The sequence below is a fragment of the Chiroxiphia lanceolata genome, chromosome 8 (genome assembly GCF_009829145.1).
Source record: "Chiroxiphia lanceolata isolate bChiLan1 chromosome 8, bChiLan1.pri, whole genome shotgun sequence".
NCBI lineage: Eukaryota > Metazoa > Chordata > Aves > Passeriformes > Pipridae > Chiroxiphia > Chiroxiphia lanceolata.
In genome coordinates this window covers 31045414-31063227 of record NC_045644.1, presented here as the reverse complement: position 1 = coordinate 31063227, position 17814 = coordinate 31045414, and the positions used below count along the sequence as shown (strand labels likewise).

Sequence of the window (17814 nt, the reverse complement as noted above, 5' to 3'; positions counted from 1 at the left end):
AAGAGTTTCCTCCATTTGTTTGTAGCCTACTAGAGGGAGAAGAATCTTTTCCTGGGTAGTCTGTCTGTGAAGGACTAGCTTATTGAAACACCAGCATCATTTCCTGTAGCCCTATGGATTAATAATATCTCTTTCAAACTATCATGAGGTCACACAAAGTTTGAAACAAGACTGTCCGGCTGTAGGTAAAGACAACGGAGTTGAAGGGTGATACAACATAACAGTGATGCCCTAACCCAGCATTTCTAACTCTGGGTGGTGGGAAAGGCCTCCAAGCCAAGTAAAACAGGTCTGCATGAGTATCATCTGTAACAGTGGCTTGGAAGAGCTGAACTAAAAATCGCTCTAAAATCTTCAGTCTCCTATACTTCTAACTAATAGTATCCTGAAATAATCATACAGAATGGGTATAATCAAAACTAACACCCTTGCCCCTCAAAAGACTCCAGAATAGTGTTAGAATAGATCTACAGTGTAAAAAACTGGTTGAGTGTTGCTGTTCTTTCATTTGATATTATTCTGAATAAACTGATGCTTCACATTTGAAGAATGTGTTGGGCCTAATTTTACCTGACATCCTGCCTAAGTGCTTCAAAATTTCAGTCCCCTGATAGAATTCACAAAAAACCTTGTCTTTCACTACAAACTTGGTAGAGGCCTTGTTGGAGCATCTTTCAGGATTGCAAGAGACAATAGTATGCTCAGCAATGGCAGTCCATGAACCGAGACAGCTGTCAGACACTATAACTCACTGCAGCCCTAATCCTGCCTCAGTCAGCACTCACAGTGCCACTGCTGAAGATCAGCACTACACCTATAGTATTACAAGAGAAACATAAAAACAGGACTCATTTTCTCACCAATCAGAACGTTCAAAAAGCACCTTCCGAAGATATTTATCACAACTGCCAAACTAGAATACTGTCTTTTACTCATTAGAGGTCAGCCCTGAAGCAGTTAGCCTTCTCCCTGAGTGAGGGAAGAGAACTCTTTCTTCTTTCCTTCTCCTTCCAGATTTCACACTGAGGTGAAATCTAGCTGTTCTAACCCCGTAACAAACCAATACAAGTTAATATTCTGCCTTATGAGCTGCATATCAAGTCTAACTTGAAATTTAAGCTTCATTGTGGCAGAAAAGATTATTTTGTGGCCTAATCCAAGGAATACTAATTAATTAAAAAACCCTCTTACATGCAGAAAAAGGAGAGAATGCATAAGTAAGATTTGCCACAGGGGTAGCCTGAAGCCATATGCCAGCAAGTTACACTTCTTGTATATTATGAGAATTTTTATCTATCTAATCAATAAGAAACGAGTAGTTACTATGGCAATTTCTACACTACAAGGTACTTGTGCTGCAGTAGAGTATGTTCTAGAAGGACAAATACACTTGCCACTCTGTTATGTAAATTTTTGCACCTTTTACAGTGTTACAGTACAGTGTGTAGGCTTGAGAAAGGTGAGAAGGAAAAAACGAGTTAAAATATAGTGGTGGTTATAAAAGACAGCTTGGGAATTCTTGAGTGACACTAATAGATGCCAGGTGAGAACAATCCACAAACATTCAAACAAATCAAGCAGCGATTTTGCAGATCTTTATTTGAAATCATATATAATGAAACTAAGATTTCAGTATTGCACGTCATTTTGATTATCTTCCTCAAAGGTAAAACTAATGGGGCTAGAGAGTAGTCTCCTTTATACCACTATCAATTTATACTAATATTGGTTTCAAAGGATAGCAATGCACTGTAGTAACCAGGGCTGATTACAATGGATGTATTCCCTTCCAGCACAATATTCTATAACCCTGTAGGGCTTGCTGACACTTACACAGAACAAGCATAAAACTTCACTCTCAAGATACAGAATACTACAATAAAAGTGCAGGGTTCTTTTAAAGGTTTTGAAAATAATTGATCACAATCATCTTTATGAAATACATGGAGAAAGTACATATGCCTCCCATAAAATATTTATCACAACTCCATCACGTTATGTTTTGAAGTTGGGGTTTTTTCCCCTACATCTCTTCTCAAAATATTATAACTTTTCAGATATTAGAACAAATGGGAAGTGGCAAATGTCGAGGAGAAACCTAAACACTACAGAGGTGGGCAGTTCCCTTTGAGAGGTCTGATGGGGAGAGATACCATGGCTGCACACAGAGACAAATTAAAGCTCACCACAACTGCTGAAGATGGACCAATGATTGTAGCAAAAAAGATTTTTGGGAGAGAAGCCTGGGTAAATTAGCATGTGGACAACTTCAGATGAGAGAAAAAGGGACACACAAATGCAGGACACTTTGAAAAAGCCATTAACTTCTCCCATAATCCATACACATACATGGAGGAGTTACAAGTGTGCCTGTTTCTGACAAATACATGTTTAGATTTTCACACCTTTTTTTCCAAATGAACAGTGCTGAGAACTGAAAGCTAATGTGACTAAAGTACTGGGTCCTTTCCCATAGGATTCAGATACAACTGTATTTTCCCTCATAAAATATTACTGACTCTAAAGTTACATTACAGAGAAACAATAATTCCTACATAAGAAGGCTCTGGGACTTGCTGTAGTAGCAAAGACATGTCCCAAAACCCTCACAGGTGGAATATAATTAAAAGAAGCAATAAGTATAACCCACAATATCATGTAGGTTCAAAAGAGATCTTTGAAGTGGGACAATGCCTTTGAAATCTGAGAAGAATTAAATACAGACCTTACATCAAAAGACAATAAACTTGGGTAAATCTCGTGAAAGCTGGGAAGTTAAGTGATAGTTGTGTATCACAGGCCAAGCAAACATTGAGGTAATGTATAATCATGCAGACAGAAATCCAAAGCTCTAACATTGCACAAAAGAAAAACTTAAATTAGAAGGTGTGCCTAGCAAGCTTACCCTACACACACCATCATAAGGAGCATACTAAGAGGCAGGGCTGCTCTTGGAGAGGACACTCAACCTTCACACTTTGCCTGCAGCCAATGTATCACAATAGCCAACCTTTAGCCACTTGAAATTAAAACTATGTCTGGATACAGTTTTCTAGGACTTTTGAAAGGACTCACAATTGGACAAGAAGGGTGTTTAAAAGAGCTCTTTGTTTTCTCCTGACTGTGTTACCTCAACAGCACACCCATCAGATGATTTCAAGTCCATTTCCTTATTAAAATAGACCAGCTACATCGATTTTTCCACTGCAGAAAGAGGGCATGAAACACAAGGAGACGGGCCCAGAGACAGTCAACATCATGAAACTAGACTTGGAAAAGTCTTTATTCTCACCTCAGAGCAATTCCTCAGAAAATACCACATAACACAGCTACCAACATCATAGTTCAGAAGTTAGTCAAGAACATAGAAGAGAAGATTTCACTGTTTCATGCAGAAGAACTTCAAGGCTAGTGTTTTAAAGGTCTGTGTCTGTAGATGGAGTAGCTTACAGCAAGCATCTTGACTTGAATCAGATGACCAGGGTAAGTCTGATACCTCCTTTGAAAAAAAATCTTCAGCTGATCACATTTTCATTTGCACCAAATGTTTCTGTGTCTACCTCCATGCCACTCATCCTACACAATGTTTTACAGCAAGTTGTCCTTTTAGCTCTGCAGCCAAGGTTAAAGCAGTGAAAATGGAAAAAAATGTGGCCTGTAAGGAAACACAACAGGAACTGACAACACATCTAGGCTACTTTTTAAGAAGTGGCTTTTCCATGGAAGTTTTTCCAATAATGAACTTCAGCAAATTTCCATTTTGCTATTTAAGGAGTCTGTCGCTGTGGTTTCAACAGGGTGCAATAGCACCAACTATTCACATCACATGAAAACCAAACCTTTTTAGAAGAGTAACTTCACTGTACTGCACTGAGAGAACTGCTGCCTACCAGGAACTAGAAATTACCCTGGAAGCATGAAAAAACAGTATTTTCCCATAGAAAGCTTTAAAAAAAAGGTCTGAAGCATGTCAGCCACTCTTGGATCTCCAGGATAGTATAACCAAGACAGAGCATAAAACATGTGTTGTTGTTACAAAACACGAGCTCTCCAGTTTCAGTATTTTGTACACCCTAGCCTCCCATTATCTAATTTCTATTGTGTAGTGTCCTATTTGTGGACTTCAGACTCCGTACTGGTTATTTTATTGTCATCAGAAACAATTGTTTCTGCTTACACTACTTCCTTTCCGGAGACTGATACAGCTCTCACACTCTTAAGGAGAAAAGCAAACAAATAACTAACAACCCAACCCCACAACACATAACCCACACTTTCCCTGTTTGATGAGGAGTTTACAAAACAGCTATCATAAGCACCTTGCAAGTTCATAGGTCTAAGTAGAAGCAAAGACAATGTTAAACATTTCACTCAAATTAGAGCACGAAAAGATTTATCCTAGAACGACTCACTATTAACAGTTCAATGGAAAGTAGGATCTTCTCCTCTACGAGTACTTAAAAAAGAAAACAAGTAAGAAAAGAAAAAAAGAAAAAAAAGGTCACGTACTGAGTCATAGTGGCAGCAAGAGAAGTCAATTCTCTTCATTCTACCTTTCTTCTATGTCCTGAGAGATTACTTTCATCTCCTTGCTCCTACACAGCATGGTTCCAAGGAGCTGCATGGACAGGGATCCCCTATTATTTATATTTCTGAAAGATGGACCTCAAACTACAAAAAACCCTGAATTTAAAAGTGATTAAAGCCCAAGAATAACTGCATCTCACCACAGATGGGAACATTAGTTAAAGAGAACAGAAAATGCTGCACAGGCACCCTTGTCCTTGTCCTGGTGGAATCCAGTGTTACTGCTTTATTAGGAGAAGTGAATAGTCACAAGAACATGGAAGAAGGGACATCACTACAGGGAGGTTTCATTCAGCTACATATAAGATCATACAGCTAAGCCCTGTAACTGCACATTTCAAGGGCACAGTGAGGGACCATGTGTTTTTCAAACGCTCAGTAACATTCCAGATGATTCAAGATGTTGTTTGGAAGTACTTTTCTTGGACACAAAACTATTGGAAGGAGACCACAGGCATGGGGAGGGAAGCAGGGAGAGCAGAAGGGTACTCAGAGAGTTAGAAACAGGGCACACATTTGCACCTTACTGTGGGGCAGGCAGAGATCTTGGTTAACCCCAGGGTTACTGCAATCAAATGATTCCTGTAACGACTTCAGCACAATTTTGCACAACCTCAGAGTGACATACACCTCTTCACACCACACACCTTCAGTGCTGCAAAAGACAGGTAGGATTCCATCAGTTCTACTTATCATAATCTTGCTTTCAATTGTCCTGTAAAGGTGAAATCTGCTGATAATCCTTCAGGAGAGACTGAAGCAGAACAAAGTCACATCAGAAGGGGTCACCTTCCTCTCTACTGCATTCAAGAAATGAATGGACCCTCCTAAAGCAGCCAACTTAGCAAATTGTGAACTACTTCTTTGTCTTTCCTTTTCTTTACTATGGGACTATATACGTTATGATTAACATAGTTCTGAGCCCACCCTGACCAAAGACATAGGAAAACTTTACAAAATAACCCGCTTTTGAATTCACAACTTCATTATCAACACAGGAGAACAGAAAATGTTCTTACCGTGTCAGAGCAGTCCATTTCCCATCTAAGAACCCAAGAATACATACAAACACATACATAAGCACTTGAACTAATCTAATTCCCTGCCTCTAACAGGAAGAGCTTTTACTCTCCCAAATGCCTGTTCACTAGCCCCTCCCTTCCCTCTTGCTCCTTCTGGTGCTCACCTGATGGCATTTAGCAGCTCCTTGATCCAATTCAGCAGAAGACTAAGCAACAGAGGCAGGGGAAAGGGAGGCACAATGTGTTGCTGCACTAACTCAGCTGTGTCGCCTGACTGCATGATGAATGACAACTCCCATAACCAAATTGGAAGGAGCCAGATCAGGAAACTGTTTCTATACTTAACTGTTGAACAACGAGGCTTGCGTTTGTTGGATCATTACTGACTTGAAGCTCTCTTTTCTCTGTTGCTGATTCCCGCAATATGACAGGAGGATTATCCAAGGCTATCTCTGTCCAATGCATTACACAGAACAAAACAGCAGAAAGCCCTTCAGATTTGCCTGAACTTGGAAAGAGTCCCAGGAAGGACAAACCGCAGTGGCAGGATTCTTTTCTGGTTTAAGTGGAACGAGACTATCCAAAACAGCTGCTTGCCACTGAAACAAGAGGCTGTGGGACACTGATGAGAAAATGGAGCAGAGAACTGACCAAAGGGAGATGGACCCTTTCCCCAAATAGAAAACAGCACCTCTGCCAGTTTTCCACTGCTTTCCCCACTTCTCTGTATTGCCTTAATAAAAAAGAGGGTTGAAATCCCAGATGGTAATGACAGTGCAGATCTCTTTGGCCTCATCCCCTTGGGCTCTGACCACATTCAAAAGTATCAGAAAAAGGAGCGATTAACTCCCACTGTCAGGTTGGCTTGTGGGCAGAACAAGAAAAAATTGCATTAAATCACATTTTAGAGACTTCAGAGAACTTTTTTTGAAACTGACTTACGGCCCCCATTTTTCTCTGCCAATTTTCACAGGATATAAACTTCTTAGGGCTTCGTAGCTTGCCTGAATACTAAGTGATTCATCTAATTTTTTATTTGTATATATTCATATTTTCAGCCACAGTGAGAGAAAGACAATAGAGGCCGGATATGAAGAGCACAGACACAGTTGTGTAGTCAGGCTCTTCTAAAATCATCCCAGTCTGTCAGGCCGTAGTTCCAGAGTAGTCACTAGTGGCCAGTTTCCTATTTATGCTGCCCTATGGCTACAACACCATATCAAGCAGCCCCTTACGTTCAGGTAATCATGAGTTTCATTGAAGATCAGTGATCATTTCTGACAGTCACTAATTATATAAAGGGCAGGTTGTTGTGTGTCTCAGCCTCTAACTTCTCCGTTTTTGATGGAGTTTGATCTTATAATTATTCATCTGTGCAAACAGACCACTGCTCATTTGAAGGCTACAGATTCTTTGCTCAGTTTCTTCATTTGAGTTCCAAAAAATGGATCTGTCACTTACTGAGCTTAATCTAACAAAATTTCTCTGTCTTGCAGTATATTGAACCAAGATTTAGCACTTGGTCTAACATCCCCAGTCTTCAGTGTTACAGCCAGTGCTATTATCGTAGAAGACCAAGTCCAGGCCTGGGCTCCCAGCGTTAAATAAACTATAAGTGCAAATAAAATAAGTGTTGTTATTCCTTCTCCAGAGTATCTATCAGCCAGCAATCTACCAATCTGACATATATATATATATATATGTCAGCATGAATGCATGTTGAAGGGCTGTACACAATGGCAACAGCATCTTCTCCATTTCCGAGCACAGAACTTCATCTGCAGACCCAGGTGACAAAAGGGAGGGACCCTGGGGGAGAGCCTGGCCAAACACAGGAGTCTCATGGACCCCTTGGTTCACTGTTAGAAAGCTGGAAGATCCAGTGTGAAGCACAGCAAGTGGTGCTACATAGAAACAACTTACAGGTTTTCAGAGTGTGACAGGATGACAGACCTGTTACAACTCACAGCCATTCCTCAGATTCTTTACAGCAAGAAATGGTAACCGTTGGGTGAGCTGACAGCCATGGGGATCTCCATGTATTGTTCCATGTATCATTCTTTGTATGTTAAAGCCAACTGTCAAAGATTCATGCAGTATCAAGGATGACTCGTTGATTGTTTTTCAAAGGTTTCCAACAACGTTAGTTGTCTGAGAAAAAGAACGTGAACAATCTTCATCTAAGTGAACTGAATGAAAAAGCAATGCAGTTATCAGTAAAAACAGCAAAGTGTCATGATAAGACACTTATCTCATTCAGAACACGAGATTACATCAACCACCATACCATTTGCACCTAACCCCCATGCAACGTAATGCAGCTCAATTCAGCACACACATAAATCTAAATGTGGCTAATCACAGCAGTCTGTCCACACAAAATGAAATGACCTGTGACTAATACAGATGGAACTGAGCATCTGTTTGGGCTGCACTCAGTTTCTCACTGGTTAGGAAGTGAGGATGGTAAGAAAAATAGGACCCTTATACGCAGCAAGGTTCAAAGCTCAGCAAGCCTTTCACACACAGGAAGAAATTATTTTGCCAAAAGACAAATTGTTCAATATTTTGCAAACATTGTTTTTCCCCCTGAAGGACAGTTATTTGGTTTGATATATTCCCATGATCTCCAGGGAACTACACAGAAACAAAGGTGCAGATAAAGACAGAGAGAACAGTAATGAAGTCGTATGTCCTCAGGTACTGATGATGTGCTGTCAGGTCACAAAGTAACTACGTCAAACAGCATTTTACTTAGTAGAAATATACACAGTTCAGAAGTAGAAAATCGGAGATGTCTGTTCAAAGGCCAAAAAAAGCTGTAATAGTTCATATACCATCTGAGGGTGTGCCTGAACACACAACCATGTTCTCATTAAAGACTTCAGGGAAGGTCTACAAGGTGCATTTCCTAGAGGTAGATAGTTCAGGTAGAGGAAGAGACATCAATTGTTAAAAAGACCTAATATTTCCTGAACACACATCAGTACCACTGTGAGATTGAAGCAGTATCCCCAGGTAGTCATGCACTTTGATGCTGGGGATGTTAGTGACTACCTTAGGCTAGGTGATTAAACAATTATGCTTTTTCTACTTGTAGATATTAAGCAAGAAAGAAGGTTCCCCGCCTCCTCATTATAACACACAGAAAGTACAATTTGATGCTACATATATTAACCACATGAAGACAGAAGTTCTCCATCAACCTGCACCTCAGGAAGTCCCCCATCATCCCCACATCACCATTGGCCAATCAGAGCTCAAATCAGTCCAGCAGTTTAATTACCTAGGTAGCCTCATCTCCTCGAATGGTAAGATTGACGGGGAGATAGACAACAGGTTAGCTAAGGCATATAGTGCCTTTGGAAAACTCCACTTGAAGAAAAGTACCAAGATCAGTGTTTACAGAGCCATAGTGCTGTCTACTCTCTTGTATGGTTCCGAATCACGGGTCATCTGCCGCCACCACCTGCGTCTCCTAGAACGCTTCCATCAACACTGCCTCCGTACAATCCTAAACATCCACTGGTCAGATTATGTGACCAGTTCTGTTCTAAGACAAGCAGCAGTCACAAGTATTGAGACCATGTTACTGAGAACACAGCTGCGATGGGCAGGGCACGTCTCCAGGATGAAGGACCACTGCCTCCCTAAGATCTTGCTTTATGGTGAACTTACCACCGGCTGCTGCAAGAGAGGAACCCTGAAGAAAAGATACAAGGACTCCTTGAAACAACATCTCAGCCTTGGCCATATTGATCATCATAACTGGTCTACTCTGGCCTCCAGTCGGGAGGCCTGGAGACACACCATCTGTAACGCAGCTGTCTCCTTTGAGAATGCCCGCAGGATCACTCTCAAGGAGAAAAGACAAAGCAGAATATACCATCTAAGGAGTCTTTCTGCTGTGCCTTTTGCAATTGGATATGTCTATCTCGTATTGGCCTCATTAGCCACCAGCGTGCCTGTAACAAATGTGAATAGAGCCTTCCTAAATCTTCGTTCGCGAAGCCTAGCCATGATATTAACCACATAAAGCAGCCTTAGGAAGCAACTACAGCTCCTGCGACAAATGCATGTTATGCCAGAGACAAGGTCTAGCTCAGCAGGCTTTTCCTTTTCTGAGCCATACTGAAAAAATGGCCCTTGCCAAAGTGTCTGGGAAGTAATGACCTCACACCTCTTCAAGCTGCACATGCATAAATGTGGATGTGAAGAGAGAGGACTGGGATGGGTTGAAATTCACACCAACATAAAAGTTTGTTCAAGCAGGAACTAGCAATGAGGACAGATGACTTCAACCATGCAAGACCTCTGCTTTCTAAGGCCAGGAACAGAAAGAAATGTCCTAGAGCATCTGAGCTGGATAAACTGTTTTCCAGTACTCTTCTGAATAAAGTATAGTGAAATGATGCCTCAAGAGAAACTGAGATGTAGATTGAGTACCAGCCAATAGTATATGTTTATAAGCAACAGTTTGATTCAGCCAAAGAATTCTTTTTGGATGTTTTTGTTGTTTAAATGAGGAAGAGAGATGCTACTGGCAGCCTGCCATTGTAATGTGATATCTTGGCAGGAAAACACTTTGTGTTATATCACAACCATATGGTGGTGGAAAAGATTTTTTTTTCTATTAAGTTTCTGTAATAATCTGTTCCCATTTTTGATCCAGCCTTTTGGCATAAGAAGAATGTGTTTGCTTCTCAGTTCTGTCACAAGAGTTGTTAGTATGTGACTACACTTTTATACCTAATAATGGCAAACATTAAACCATCACATTTTCAGAGGTACAATTAACTCTCCTATTGTAAAAAAGGAAGATGACCCCACTGATGGAATGGAGTTTCTGTGAAGAGTTAGCCCTGGTTTCCCATAGGATAGTACTCTTTTTTTCCTTTCCAGTGGATGAGATTACTGCCCAAATCAGCCATGATCACCCTCAGAAATGAGGTCTGGCATTCTTTAGTAACAGTGAAAACAGGAAGATGTGTGGGAAATTGTCACTTGCATTTCTGTCTTCACTGGCTCATCTCCATTTCAGGAACAGCAGCAATAAATAGATTTCCTCAGATATGTTCCTACTGCTAGTAGAAGCTCAGAGCAAGTCAATGCTGTAGGTGACTGAGTTTGTCACGCATTCTTAGGACAAGTTCCTGCTCTGGTCCAGATGACTTTCTCCCTCTTACATGTCTAGGAATCAGCAAGTAGAAACACCAGTGAATTCAAATTTTTTAGATTTGGAAGTCTACAGGCTTTGAATTTCCTGTTGGGATAAGTCTTTTATCAGTGTGAGGCTACAAATGAGTTTTTGGCGTGTGCATACTCCCCAAAATCCAGTAGCAAGCATGTGTTATGATGATGCTCATGTTTCCAACTTTTGCAGTCTTCTATCTTTGCAACACAAAAATGAATAAAAGTACACGGAATTTCTTTTTCATCACCAGTAATCCAAACACTACGACAATCATCTCTGCAATCACCTTTTATTTGCCAAGGAACTGAAATACAAGATAAGACACAGAGGTACTTATCTAACAAAGCTTCCTCGAGCACAGCAAATAAACTTCCATTAAGGGTTCCTGAGGCAGATCTCTGCAGGATCCTAGTTCAGAACACATGATACCCCTGCAGCTTGCTCTTGCCCAGACAACTCTGCTGGTACTCCCAGGTGTGTGTAAAGCAGTGGATGGGTAACTGGAATGTGCTTCTTCACTGACATTCTTTGGCCCTCTCTGGCTATCCTGAAGTGCAGTAGTGGATTAAATAATGCCCCAACCATTGGCAGACACTGAAATGTGACCATCTATGCAGTTAGGCAGACAGGATGTTTTCTGGCATGTTTCTGACCCATGCAAAACAGTATTCACCCCTACAACCCCAAGGTGTGTGTTAGAGCCATGATGTTCCAGAAGCTGTCCCCAGCTGGCAGGAGGAGGCTGGGAGGAGGCCCAGAGAACCTCCAAGGATGCTCATATGCTGTTCTGTGCTGGCAATCCTCAAGGCCTCGATATTTGCATAATTTCTAAGAGATTTAATTTAGTAGGAAATATGTAAGCTAAGCTTACATTGATTTCAGCTATGAACTAATGTCAAGGAATAGTTGCACTCTGTGAATAAAAGCAACAAAGCCCACATTTGAATTTGCCCCAAGTCCTTCGTGATATTGTTATGGTCTGGATGCCTATGAAAACCAGGTAAGAACAGAAATACTGACCTCTGGAATGAAAAACCCAAAGGGAGGAGTTTGTGGGAAAATGATAGAAAATTTAACTGCTGTGACCTACATGATGACAGCGCTGAAGTTCCTGCAAGAAACATTACCAGGGCAGGTACAAATATGAAGCTGTTTCAACAAATGGTCCATAACTTGCCTACATATCAGAATTCAATTTTCTCCACTTTCATACACCTTTATTGCACTTCTTGGAACATAACAACCTAAGAGGTTTCTTTTTATGGCATGGAGCATATGAATGTTATAGAAAAATATTTACAGCAAAATATTCTCAAGAATTATTTACATTACTGTCAGCTCTTTTGAGACATTTAGAATAACCCTGTCTTTAGGGATTTTCCTTGCTAAAAATCTCTGTGCCCCTTGATAAAGCCCTTCACACTTTAGCCAGAGAAACTATATTTTGCTAATATGATGTATTTCTGACTGACAGCATTGTTTTCAGCCTTTAAAAATATCCATATGCAGTAGTCAAAACATTGCATACTTGTAGCCCTTTGGAATCTTAATTCCAAGTCTGTCTAACTTCCTGTCAAAACTTACAGAGTAAGCAGTAATCAGAAAGATCTAATGTGAGAGTCACTTTTGCAGGATCCAATGTGGCAAAGCAAAGGGGGGTTATCTTCTGATTTTCCAGAGCAGAATTGCAAAACAAACACTTCACCCTCAAAGCAACAAATCCGAATTGGTCATGGTATAGCTCAGTGGAGAATAAATAACTCTGAAAAGAAAATGAGAGATGAAAGAAAGACTTGACTGTAATTTATATTTGTTAATATGGAAATTACAAAAATAAGTAAATGCTTATAAAAAGACATTAATAGAATTCACTCAGATTCACCGTTTGAATTTGATTTCTTCTTATATGTAGTCGAACAGAGCTCAAGCTGCCTAAAAAAGCACCATTATTACAGTAATGCTGATGTCTGCTCTGCCTAGTCATGAATAGCCACTCTGCCAGTGAATGTGCTCCACCAGTAAGTGCCCAGGAACACAGGTTTCCTCTACTTTGACTACCACCTGTACCTTCCAGCCAGTATCCCTTGAGTAAAGCTTTGTATTCTGCAGGCCCTATTACCAGCTCTTTCCAAACCTGTGCTTGCAAGTCAGCCACAAATAACACGGAGAGTTTGCAACTGTTCCTGTTGAGCTCAGCGGTGAAATTTGCTTAAACTTTGCTGCTCCTGGGAGTGTCACGGTGTGTGGTGTGTGGGTGCCCTTCAAAATGGCTACAGCATTAGAGCAGCCTGTGACTCCCACTGTAGAGCTCTGGAGAGGTAAACTGGTCTCCAGTCAGGTCCCAGATATAACATGAAATGCAAACCCACTTCAGAGATCACCAAATCAAGACATGGTCACTCAGAATGCCCATGTGCCCACGTGCCCAGAGAATGAGCAGGCCTGGAGACAGCACAGTTACATGTCAGCACGCCTGCCTTGACAAGAGACTGATTTGTTCAAACCCAACTTGTACTATGCCTAAAAGCAAGTAATTCTCTCCTTGTGCTCATTACATTCTCTCTCCTCTTTATGTGAAAATGATTGTTCTGACCTGCAGAAAAATGTTTAATTATTTCTCAGTTTCATGGTCACAGCATTAAGTTTTTTCAAAGATGTCTTACAAACTGAGAACAAAAAAAAAAAAAGAAAAAACCCGTTACCTAAGAGCCTACTGAAATTCTTTAAGTCGCTGGGCATGCATTATGTATTCACCAAGTTTGCTGCTGGTGATGTAAGTTAGAAATTCTCCTGCTGGTTTTGATTACAGCTGCAGAGTCACAGATTTGAACACCAGTAGACAATCATTCTTCTGAGCCTGCACATAAATATAAAATGTTTCCTTTTTCTTTATCACATAAACCTTCCACTATGATTACTTCAAAATGAATTCCTGTTTTCTTCAGATTTTCTCCACTTATTCTGTTACAATTAACAAAATGTATTCCATCCAACAAAGCTATGTTATTTGCATATTCAAAGGTCACCATATAGGTTAAAGTTATTTAACTATGAAAGAGATGATAATTTTGCAATCTTTTTACATGCAGATAAAATACAAAATTACCTCTGGGTTTTTAATTTGCACATTTACAGACACATGATAAAGAGTTTTACGATAATGGTGTAAGCAGCATAACGAACTTTCAATTAGGCTGTGACAGCTCTTCCCTCTAGTCTTTGCATTGTCATTTGATTATTTAAAACACTGTCATCTCTTTAAGGCAGCAACAAAGAATTTTACTTACTACACTGATACTTTGGAACCACAGTGGCAGCTTCTCCCAGGAGTGCTGCCTCGGCGTGTCAGCTCGTGTGTGCATGGTGTGGCATTGCAACCTCTCCTTGCCAAGGGTGGGACAGAGATGGGGGTAGATGAATTATATCAACAGACCATCAGGTTTTATGAGTGTTCCTACCACTGAACAGTCCAGATCATCAGATCAGAGGAGTGATAAATTGCAAATAAAAGTCCTGTGTGTTGCTATACACCCTTGTGGTGCTTGTTTGGTTTTTTTTTTTTACTTTATTTCATATTGAATTTTTACAAACACAATAAAAATCCTTCTGGACATTAAACCTAAATTATTCCTGGCAAAAGCAATGCTCACTGAATTCCCTGTGAAATGGTAACAAAGTGAAATTCTTCCCCCATCTAAGAAATTCTTGGCATACCTTAGAGGAAATTAGATGCCTCAGCACGACACTTCATCCACCTCAGGTAATAAATCAATACAGCTGAGCTAATCATGAGTCCAATCCATTTCAAAGTTACCCTTTTCTCAATTAACACCAGGATCACAAACCAATCCAACCTCTTAAAATGAACAAGTAGAGGACAAACATTTCTTAATATCATCAGTTACTCCAAAGTCAGTTGCTGTGACTACTTCCTATTTGTGTTGAAAGCCAACCATGACAAAATCACATTTTGTTTCATTCGCAATTGTCTGCACTTTTAAACCAGGGAGTAATTGATTACAACAAACCAATTTCTGTAATTCTGTATGTCTAACCAAAGCCTGCGCCTGCAACTTGAAAATTCCTAGAGACAGGAGCACTAAAAAATATAAAAATTATGGGAATTTAATGAAAAATAAGTTGCTACAAGCCTCCAGAAATTGACATTACTTATTGAAAATCATAGGTAATTTTACATCTCAGCTGACTGCAATAGATTGCAGCCATTTCTGGACATAACTGATGTAACAATATTGCACACCAATGGTAAATCTTTACAAATGGACCAATTTTGAAGGGTGTAATCAGTAGGTCACACAAAGCAACAGCCAAATTACTTCTCCCTCAAGCACTCTGAACAGAAAAGAAAGGTGACATACACATATAGGCATAGGAACCCCTCTGGGAAAATCACAATAACATATGACTACAAGGGGTCTAGAATAGCTGTTGAACTCTTCGACTGTCAAAGGCCTTACCCTCTTTAACATGTGTTTTCCTCATCTTCATTTGCCATGAATCCCATCTGGCCTGGGACATGGACAGTTCAACAGGTTACACAGTAAAAGAACCCTTTCTTTACCCCATCTTGAGACGCCTCAAAGGATCTCTGCACCTTCTGAGATTCATGTAATTTTATTTTTTTTCTCTGTTGTAGATTGGTTTATAGGGGCAGGAGAGAAAGAGGCAAATGCAAGTCACAGTGAATAGTGTCCTAATTGTACAGAATACAGGTACATGTTGTTCCCCCCCCCATAGTAGCTGCCGCCTTCCAAAAAAAAAAGAAGGTTCAAATTAGTAGTACAAACTACTCTAAGATTGCAATCTTAGAGTTAGAATGCAATTTTTCAAGACTCTTACTAGAGGAAAAAAAACCACATGCCTTCAGGGCTGGAAATGAGAACCCCATTGACAATGTTACAATAGGAAAACCAAATGCCATGCATTTAAAAGACTGTTTAGAAAGACATGAAGAATTTAGAAGTGTGGTGCCCCTAAGGCTGCATGAGAAGAAGCGAGTTAATATTGACTGAAGAGGAAGTCTTCAGGTGGATTTAAACTTTTTAGAGGTTGATAAAAATGAGAAGCTTGGTAATGTGCATTTCTCTCCCTGATTTCACCTGGAAGTGGTTGTATGAGAAGCACTACAAAAACCTTCAATTTTTATTTCACATCAAAAAAGGCTTCAAATCATGTTCTGGAGAACTGGAAGACTTTGGTCAAGATTAAACTGCCACTGTAGTCCAGAAGAAGACTGTATTTTGCAGGTGAGAAACTTGCTTGGACTGACCCTTTACAAAGTTTGATACAACACTGAAGCTCAAACTAACCATGTTAAAATGTCTGAATTTTAAAATAACTTCTTATCTTTCTGTTACTGTTACATGTAGGACAGAATTCACAGTCTAACTAAATTTTTGTGCATGCAAAATACAGGGGAGCTATGGAACCACCAAGTTGCTTTCAGTAATTCATCCTGAAAATCCTGCCTCCAGTTAGTGCTTTACTGCAGAAAGCACCTTGAAGCCAAACTCTAGCCATTGATGTAAAGGAAGAAAAGAGCAGTGAAAGGTGGTTTGCAAACAATGTGCAGTTGGAAGTGCGAGAAGCTTAAGGACTTAGAAATGTTATTGGTCATAAAATTATTCAGCACTTTTAAACTGTCCAGCTACAATATTAGTCTTGGTAACCTTCCTTGGCAATGACTTTACAGACTTACCAGACACTGAATAAAAGTAGTATTTCCTTTTATTGCATCCACGTTTATTCTGTCTAATATCATTAAGTTCACATATTATAAGTAAGAACAAAGAAGGATTTGTTTTCACTATACATTTGTGATCTTGATGCAGATTTTTTTTTTAATTCAACACATTCTTTGTCCTAAATCCTTGCCATCCTGCCCAACTGTATGCCTCTTCAGAATAAACATAATAATAATAAAATAAAAAATAAATTGCAGGAGGCACAGAAGTTGACACTTACTCTCCTCCTAGGATACCTGCTGTCCTGATACCCTTGTCTCCATCCTGAGATATGAAAGGCTCTTTGAATTACACTATAAAATGAGCTGTGTGCCTGAGTGGTGGAATAAAAAAGACCCACTCTTCACCAAACTGTTTACCAGCCTACATTAAGGAGTAACCAAGGCTACTGGATGGAACTTTAAGAAAATCTTTTAATACTCAATTTGACAAAGAAATTGAAGTTTTAGGCCAGCTCTCCAGAAATTCATGCCAGATTCAGAAACATTTCAGCTTTAGAAAAAGGAAAAAGAACACACAAGAAAACAAGACTTGTGTGATCATGCTATGCAAACGTTTGCGTCCCTCACTGCCACTGTTTACTCCCCCTAATAACTTGGACAACCAGTAGGCAATGTTAATTGCCTGGCACAGCAACAGCAACTGAACTCAAAAATTCCTACAAGTTCCATGAAAACAAACAGCAAGCTAAAGGAGGGAGATCATTTTAGTGCACACACTAAGGGGACCTCTGACTGCACTGGTAGGTACCAACAGCTGTATGTGAGCTGCACATGAGCTTCGATCACAGCTCACACCCCATTCAACACCCAAGCACCGAAACCCAGAGCAATGAGTCCTGTGAGTTCTACTACTTTCAGGATGGAAATCAACACACAGAAAAAGAAAAAAAAATTCTTCCAACGTCTTCAGCACCCAATGGTTAAGCTCCGTGTGGGGAAGGATGGAGGAAATCCCAGATCGTCACTGTCTGAAGTAGCCAGTAGTGCATGGTGAAGGAAAGGCATTTTAGTCATTGCTCTAACTTAAATCAGAAGGAAAATTCTTATCCCAACCCCATAAGAGATCAGCCAAAGAGAAGTGACACAGAGGTGTCTTATTGCACAGAATCCCCACAGAGCCCCAGCTCATGTGTTGCTCTTTGCTCAAGCCATTGCATCACCCGACAGCTGGTCCTGATCAGGTACTATCTGTACACTAAACCACAGCACATTTTCCAGCAAAGAAAATGAATATTTTATTCTCT

The 17814-nt window shown here is 40.1% G+C and overlaps 1 long non-coding RNA gene across 1 annotated transcript in view; it reads right to left on the bottom strand.

The window, feature by feature from the left end:
- The window catches only part of LOC116790389, a 139086-nt gene that overhangs the window by 66709 nt on the left and 54563 nt on the right, over positions 1–17814 (bottom strand). The window lies entirely within an intron of this gene.